The sequence below is a fragment of the Cavia porcellus genome, unplaced genomic scaffold (genome assembly GCF_034190915.1).
Source record: "Cavia porcellus strain 051 isolate PalLab524CR breed Dunkin Hartley unplaced genomic scaffold, mCavPor4.1 scaffold_19, whole genome shotgun sequence".
Lineage (NCBI taxonomy): Eukaryota > Metazoa > Chordata > Mammalia > Rodentia > Caviidae > Cavia > Cavia porcellus.
In genome coordinates this window covers 31150775-31158550 of record NW_026947502.1, presented here as the reverse complement: position 1 = coordinate 31158550, position 7776 = coordinate 31150775, and positions in this window count along the sequence as shown.

Below are 7776 nucleotides of genomic sequence, written 5' to 3'. Positions count from 1 at the left end.
TATCATCTTCTAGCCTTTGTATTGTTACTGCTTGTTTCCTTGTTATTTTTAAGAAGTTTTTCCTTTCATGCTCCCACATTACAGATCTGTCCTCCAGTTCAGATAATCTGTCCTTAGTTTCTTTCAAGCTGTTATGCCAGCTTTCAATAAAGTTTTTAGTTTCCTGGTAATCTGTTTGAACCTGCTTCATGTATTCTACGTTTTCTCTATTTTCTCCATCAAACAATTCTTCCCTTCTTCCATTCCACCATCTGTTTTCTCTTGGGAGATGCTTAGCATTTCTTTAACTATTCTGCTTATGTCTTGCTTTACTTGGTTAAATACTTCACTTTTGAACTTGTCTATGAGGCCCCGGAGTTATCGCTTTATCTCTATTGGTGCCATGCCTGATATTGCATGTTTTCTGTCCTCATTCTCCTTTGCATTTACCTTTTCTGGATCAGTTTTCTCAGGATTGGGGACTGAGGACCCTTTCTTGTTGCTCCCTCTTACCATACTTTTTGTTCCTTCCATACAAGCATATATAGGAGACCCAGTTTCTTTCTTTGTCAGTTACAGTTTGTTTGAATCATGCCGGGTAGGTGTTCCTGCCCACTGCAGTGTGCTAGGGAGACATGGACCTGGGCAGCCTATGCTGGGCCTGCCCCTCCAGGTCAGTCAACCTGCTGAAGGCTTCACTGCATTAGGGTACATTGCCAGGCACTGGGACCTGGTTTGGGCTAGCCTACTGGGTCTTAGTCCGTGGTGTCACCCAGGTCAAGCACTCCCCACCAATCCCACTTGAGAGGGGAATATGTGACTGAAGTCACTGCAGTGGCCTGTTCTGGCTAGTTTGCTCAGTCCCAGAATGTCCTCTGTTGGAGCCTCCTAGTCTATGGAAGGGTCCCTGTTCCTCTTACTTACCACAGGTCGATGCAGGGCTCCCCACCAGCTCTGCTCTCAATTCAGTTCACCCATTCCCACTTTCAGAGCTTTTGTGTCTCTATCCCTGCTGTGTCAATTCAGATGCAGCAGCAGTGGCAGGAAATTCAAGCCGCAGTTTCCAGAGGTGTGGGTTCCAGCTTCAGCACTGAGACTTTAGCTGTTCTAGTCATAGCACCGGGATTGCATTTCCAGTTGGTTCCTCTCAGCTTAGTTCATTCCTGAGTTGGCACGGTATATCTCCCCCTGCTTAGGACTCCCCACACCGCACTATTCCTGGAATCTAAGCTGGCTATCTAGCCTCCATAGCTGCTGTTATCTATCCGCCATGTTTTCCCAGAAGTCTCCAAAACCTGAAAAATTTTGAATGCAAACTTGACTCCACAGGTGGAAAATTCCACCCCAAAAAACTAACTCATGCACAAATGTATTGAAAATAGTGTATAAAGTTACCAATTGGCTGTATGTATAAAATGTATATGAGACAGAGTTGGATTTTATGTTTAGACTTAGAGCCCATCCTCAAGACATCTCATTGTGTATCTGCAAATATTCCAAAATCCGAAACACTCTGGTGCCAAGCATTTCAGGAAAGGAGTGTAGTTGAATTGCTTGGATTTGGGGGCACAGCTTCCCATCATTTAAGTACAAATTTCATGTCACCCAGAGTACGCATAGCAATAAAGTTCCTTTACCCTAGGTACCATGCCCCATATACTCTAGGAGGTAGGAGGACTGCAAATTCTAGCCCAACCTGGGCAATTTAGGGATATAGCAAACCTCTATTTTATTTTTAACATTTAAAAAGGGCTGGGGATGTAGCTTAGGGCAAAAGTTTGAGTTCAATCCCCAGTACCAAAAAAAGAAAAATCCCTTGAATAAACTAACTTATCATTTCAGTAATCAGCTGAGCATTTCCATAAGAAAGTATTCTCTCTGTAACAGACCTGAGAGAATCGTGCCTTAAAATTTGTTAATGACTCTGAAAAATGATGAGACTCTCGCAAAGTAGAACATCATATTAGGAATACAATTTCCACTAGGAAAAGACAAAAGCTTGCTAAAATTAAATAACACTGTGAGTTAACTGAAATCATTTATAAGTAAATTAATACTGATTGTTTTTATTTAAAGATGCATCAATAGTAAATGTGACAATGAAAATATCAACTTTACCAAAGCCCTGTAGCAACAGTGAGCTCTCTACAGTGATCCCCCGTTTCTATTCTCTAGGGAAAATGATTTTTTTTTTTTTTTTTGGACAGGATTCCTGTGTGTAGTTCAGGCTGGTCTTGAATTCACTCAGTAGTTCTCTGCCTCAGCCTCCTGAGTGCCGGGATTGCAGCCATGTACCATCATGACTGCCCCCTGGGACAGTGCTTTTTAAACTCAGCTATTTCTTCTCATAGTTTGATATTTCTAAATTATATGTCTGTATCACCTTTTCCTTAATTTATATATTCTCAACTTTATATCTTTACTTTCTTGGGCTTTTGTTTTCTTTCTATTTATTTATTTTTGAGATAGCGCTTGCTATGCTGCCCTAAATTACTGAATTTGCTCAAGCCACGCTCATGCCTCAGCCTCCTGGCTTTAGTTCTTTATTAAGCACTTGAGGTTACCCCTTTTATGTTTTGCCTTTTTTTCTATGACATCCTAATGCGATTATGTTAGCTAAATAAATGTTTTTTGTTAACTAAATAAATGTTAGCTATTTTTTATTAAGTAAATAAATTTATTTATTTATTTTTGTTAGCTAAATAAGTGATAATTACCAAGACGCAAGGGGATTTCACTGGGGAGTTACTCCACAGTTCGTGTAACTGTGCAGGGCGCTGCACAGTGGTGCAGCTTTAAACTTTCCCTTGATGTGCGCCTCATTTTTATTATCCGTTTACTGTTGTCATTGCTCCTTTGAGGCCTGTGCAGTTCTGGCTGGCCTTGGACATTCAGTAGCCTGGACTGGCCTTGACTCTATGGCAGCCTTCCTGCCTCCCCTTCCTGAGTCGTGCTGGGATTACAGGTGAGCACCACCATGTTTGTGATCCATGATGAATACATGCCTTGTGGGGAGGAGGTACAAATACACTTCGCATTGAGTTATTTTACTTTCCTTCTCCCTCTACTCATGGACACCTTCCAATTTCCAAAAAGTCTACCTCCCTGTTTCTTATTCTCAATCTTTTATTTTGTTCTTTGAATTATCTATTCATATGGTTCTCTTATATGAGAAACCATGCATGTATGTACAGAGTCTGCCAAAGAATGTGTATATCAGGAACAGAAAAACATGTAGAAATACATGATTTTTTTTTTTTTTGTCTTTTTCCTTTTTATTGGTACCGGGGTTCAAAATCACGACTGCCTGCTTGCAAGGCAGGTGCTTATGCCGCTGAGCTAAATCCCCAGCCCCTAGAAATACATGATAACTAATTGATTGGCCTGGGATGTAGCTCAGTGATCCAGCACTTGCCCAGCAAGCACAAGGTCCTGAGTTTGATGCCTGGTACCCACCCCCAACAGACTGACTGAGACAAATACAAGTTAGCTTTGGGTCTACCAGAGGCGCTCAAAGTGGTGGCCATTTGCTTCCAGATATTAGTGCGGTGACCTGCAGGAGTGTACGCATTTTTTTAGAGGATGCTGTGTATATGTACAAATAAAGACCAAATTAGAAGATAGATAAGGAGGAAGTGGGGAGACCTTTTCCAAATGGATGGGGAAACAAAAATGGGTGTTGGAAAAAAGAAAACCCGAGGGGGGAAAGACTAGAGCTTTTATAAATGAGAGAGGGACCAAGTGTCGAAGCAGCAGGGTGGAAAGGGAAGGGTAGGGAATGAAACAAAAGAGAGACAAAAAAAGATGTGTTGTGTGCATGGGCCAAGGCCCACAAGTGATTTTAATCATGCACTGCTAACGGGGACTGATAAATACAAGCTAAAGGGAATTTTACTTTGGGTTGCTCATGTAAGCGAGAGCATGCAGTGTTTAACCTCGGTCTCTGTTTCGCTTAGCATTATGGTCTTGGTGCATCATTTTCCTCCAGGTGACTCGGATTTATCCTTCTTTGTGGTGCAGTGCTGCTCTACTTTGTATAAATACCACATTCTCTCTGTCTGTCCATCTGCTGATGAACATACAGGCCACTTCCAAGATTTAGCTGCTATGAATTATGCTGCCATACCCGTGGGTATGCATGGATCCCTGTAACACTGTGTCTTTAACTCTTTTTGGAAGATACCTAGAAGAGATATAGATGGGTTGAATGGAATTTGGATTTTTTGGTTTTGGTTTGTTTTTGGTACCAAGGATGAAACTCACAACCTTGCATTTACCAGGCAAGCGCCCGAACTGCTGAGCTAAATCCCCAGCCCTGTATGTTAGTTTTTGGCAGAATCGCTGTCCTGATTTCTAGTTGTAGCAGTTTACATGCCCGCCAACAGTGTACAAGGGTTCCTTCCCCCATAGCCTTGCCAGCATTTGTCATAAAATAGTTACTATGCTGAATTGTTTAGGGAATGATGACAAGGAAAAAACCAAGTCTGTGATGTTTAGTATGGGCACTTTTTTTTTAGTTAAAGGCTCACTGTGCTGTCCAGGCTAGCCTCAAACTCTGGGCTCAGATGTTCTTCTTACCCCCGTGTCCAGAGTAGCTAGATTATTAGTGCACAACACCACCTGCCACAGGCGCTTTTCGCCCCTAAATATTTTTCTGTTATGGTTGGCTGAGTCACAGCGGCAGCACCTGTGGATGGGACAGGCGCTGACTCCACCAACTCCGCTGCGGTCTGAGCTGCGGCTGGATCCCGCCTGGCCTGGCCTCCATTCCGACTCTCCAGCCCTCAGCTCTGTCCTCAGCAGGGCTTTGTGGCCCACTTGGCTGTGTCAGCCAGACCTCTACTCTTGAGGTATGTGGGCCCAGGAGAAGTGCATCTTTCTGAGCTGGGGCTGCTGCGTGTACTCACACACTGGCCACACTCTCAGGGTTTGGAAGCAGCTGGAATTAGAAGCCTCTTCCTTGTCCTCTTGGTATTAAACGTCAGCCACTGGCCTGTAGGAGGGGACCTTCCACACCCCACCGACTCATGCCACAAATCATGACAGGAGGAGGAAGACCTCAACCACGCAGTGAACAGTTGGAGTTACAGGGCCCCAGGCCCCCCAAGAGACGCCTTCACGCTGACCCGCAGAAAGCTCAGGGACCCAAGCAGCTGTCACAGGGAGAGCAGCCCGAAATCTCTGACTCAGCAAGATTCTGAAGGAAAAGGGTAGTGGTTTACCGGGTGGCCCAGAGATATCTAATGTCCCAGGTCCTAGACATTTTCAAACATAGGACTCACTGCCTGTCAGTGCGGCCAGAGGGCAGGCTGGATTCCTCCGGGATCCAAGAATGGTCACTCCATGTCCTCTACAGAGAGTCTTTTGGAGAAACGGTTATTGTACCTTCGAGGGTGCTCTGCCTACCTGAGCAGGAGGCCACATGTCCCAGATGCTGAGCACCCCAGACGTTCACCATCAGGCAGATGCAGCAGCGTGAGAGGACTCACACTGAAGAGCTGGACTTAGCAACCAGGGGCACCATCTCAGGCTGCCCATTGGGTCCATAGCAGCTCGGTGGGTCACTGGAAGCAGGAGGAGGGATGTGCCTGAGCTGGCTGGGACGGGAGGAGAGAGGAGCTCTGGCCAGGCCTTTACTGTGGTTTCCTCAGGAAGCAGCTGGCAGGGCAGGGTAGGCAGGTTAGGATTGCCGCATCTGAATAGTTCCAGTGGGTGCTGGGGTGGCAGCACCCCCATTGTCTGTTCTCTGGCCCTGGAGTGATTAAGGCCGAGTAGTAGTTAGTGGTTCAGAGCATAAGAGCGCAGTCAGGAGGAGGTCGGGGCTGGGCTCTGGACTAGCTGGTTTGAATATGAGTGATGGGCTCACAGGTAAGCCATTTACTTCCTCTAAAAACTGGATTGCAGGGTGGGATGTGATGAACCTTTGATTCCCAGAGGATAGTGGGGGCTATCCATGGTTGGGGGCTGCAGCTCTTCTGTAATCAGTTATGGAGCAAAAGTTAATAGTGGATTTTTGAAATGGTGGATCTAGTCCCAAATAATAAATTCACTGGATACATAAGGAAACATAAAGTAACATTTAAAAAGCTAAATATACCATCATTCTTTTGTTATCTGTTAAAGCTAAAATGCAAGCTAAAGCATATGTTGTGGCAGATTCTTGATCGGATCAAAGTTGGGCCAAGCTGGGGCTATTCCTCATAGGGGGGAAATGATTTTGATATAATAGCATAGACAGAATGATTCACAGAACAATAGGAACAAACAAAGGAGATAGTGGGGGACTCATTGCAGCAATATAGACATCTTTCAGTGGTTATAAAAAATGAGATGATGGCTGCCTTAGTAGGGTGTGGTGGTACATTCCCATAATCTCAGCTCAGGGAGGCTGAGGCAGGAGGATCTTTGCAGGTTCAAGACCATCCTGGGTTACAAAGGGATCTCAAAAAGACAAAAATAAATAAATGTGTTGAATATCTGGGGCTGGTGGTGTTTGCTTGTAATCCCAGTACCCTGGGAGACAACTGAGGGACACACTGTCTCTCTTTTTTTTTTTTTTTTGTCTTTTTCCTTTTTATCGGTACCAGGGATCAAACTCACGACCGCCTGCTTGTAAGGCAGGTGCTTATGCTGCTGAGCTAAATCCCCAGCCCCCGACACACTGTCTCTTAAAAAACAAACAACCTTGAATGTACCACAGGGATGGATTGGGCCAGCCTGGGAAAAGTTCCTCTACGTAACTTGTCAAAATAAGGGACAGCTAAATCTGCCCATATGCCAGTGTGGACAGGACTGGATGGGCACGTGCTCCCCTGAGCCGTATAGGCTGCTAACAATGGTCCTTTGTGGAGTCTCTTCCTATTGGAGTTTATGGCAAGGCTTGTGAGTGACACCTCGTGGCAACTGCTGGGATTTGGGACCAGAACACTGTCATTTGAGAGGCAAAGTAATTTTGAGATTGCTGCTGTGACTTAAAGATATAATTTTGACCTCTTGACATCTGAAATGCTCGGGTCTAAAGTGTTGGTGGAGAAATGCTCAAGTGAAGAACGTGCACTGACCAATTAGATAACAGCATGAAGCAGTTTGCATGCAAGCATGCACCGGGTAAGGGTAAGAAGGTGTCCTAAGCTAGGAACCTTTGTTCCCCCCTGCAGCTGACTGTGGAGCTGAGTCCTGTGGCCAGTTGTGCCATTTAACCAACAAAAACCCTGCTTGATTTATGAATGGAGGTTTTGAGGTGATAGGAGAGCTTCTGGTTGGGACTGTGCTGAAGAAAGTGACAACAAAGCCGCTCGGAGTCGCATGCCACTTACCTCTACATTTGGGCCAGTGACTTGTAAGCAGCGGCCAGTGGCTGCCTATGTGGTCAGGCAGGAGCAATGGACAAGTGGCCTATTGACCAGATGCCTGAGTGGGGCACAGCCCTGTGGGAACCTGTGGGACTCTAAAGGAGGTCATGTTGATCCACATTCCGAGATCAGAGGATGTTTCAAGCCGGGGCGGATATTCTCGTACAAGGTGGCTGCCTGGCTGCATCCCATGAATGGCAGAGGAGTGGGGCTGCCACAGTGCAGAGAGGGTTGATCCAAGCACGTTCCTCTCACGTTCTGTGAGGCACAGAGCACCAATGAGAGCCATTGTGCCTGCCAATGAGACAGGCTGTGGGGAAGGCCCCTGCATGTATCTGGCAAACCACCTCACACCTGCCACTCCTAGAGACTGTGCATGGGGCCTGGTAGTCATTCTGAACCAGGCTCGTTTACCCTGAAGAGATCAGAGCACAGTAAAAGGATG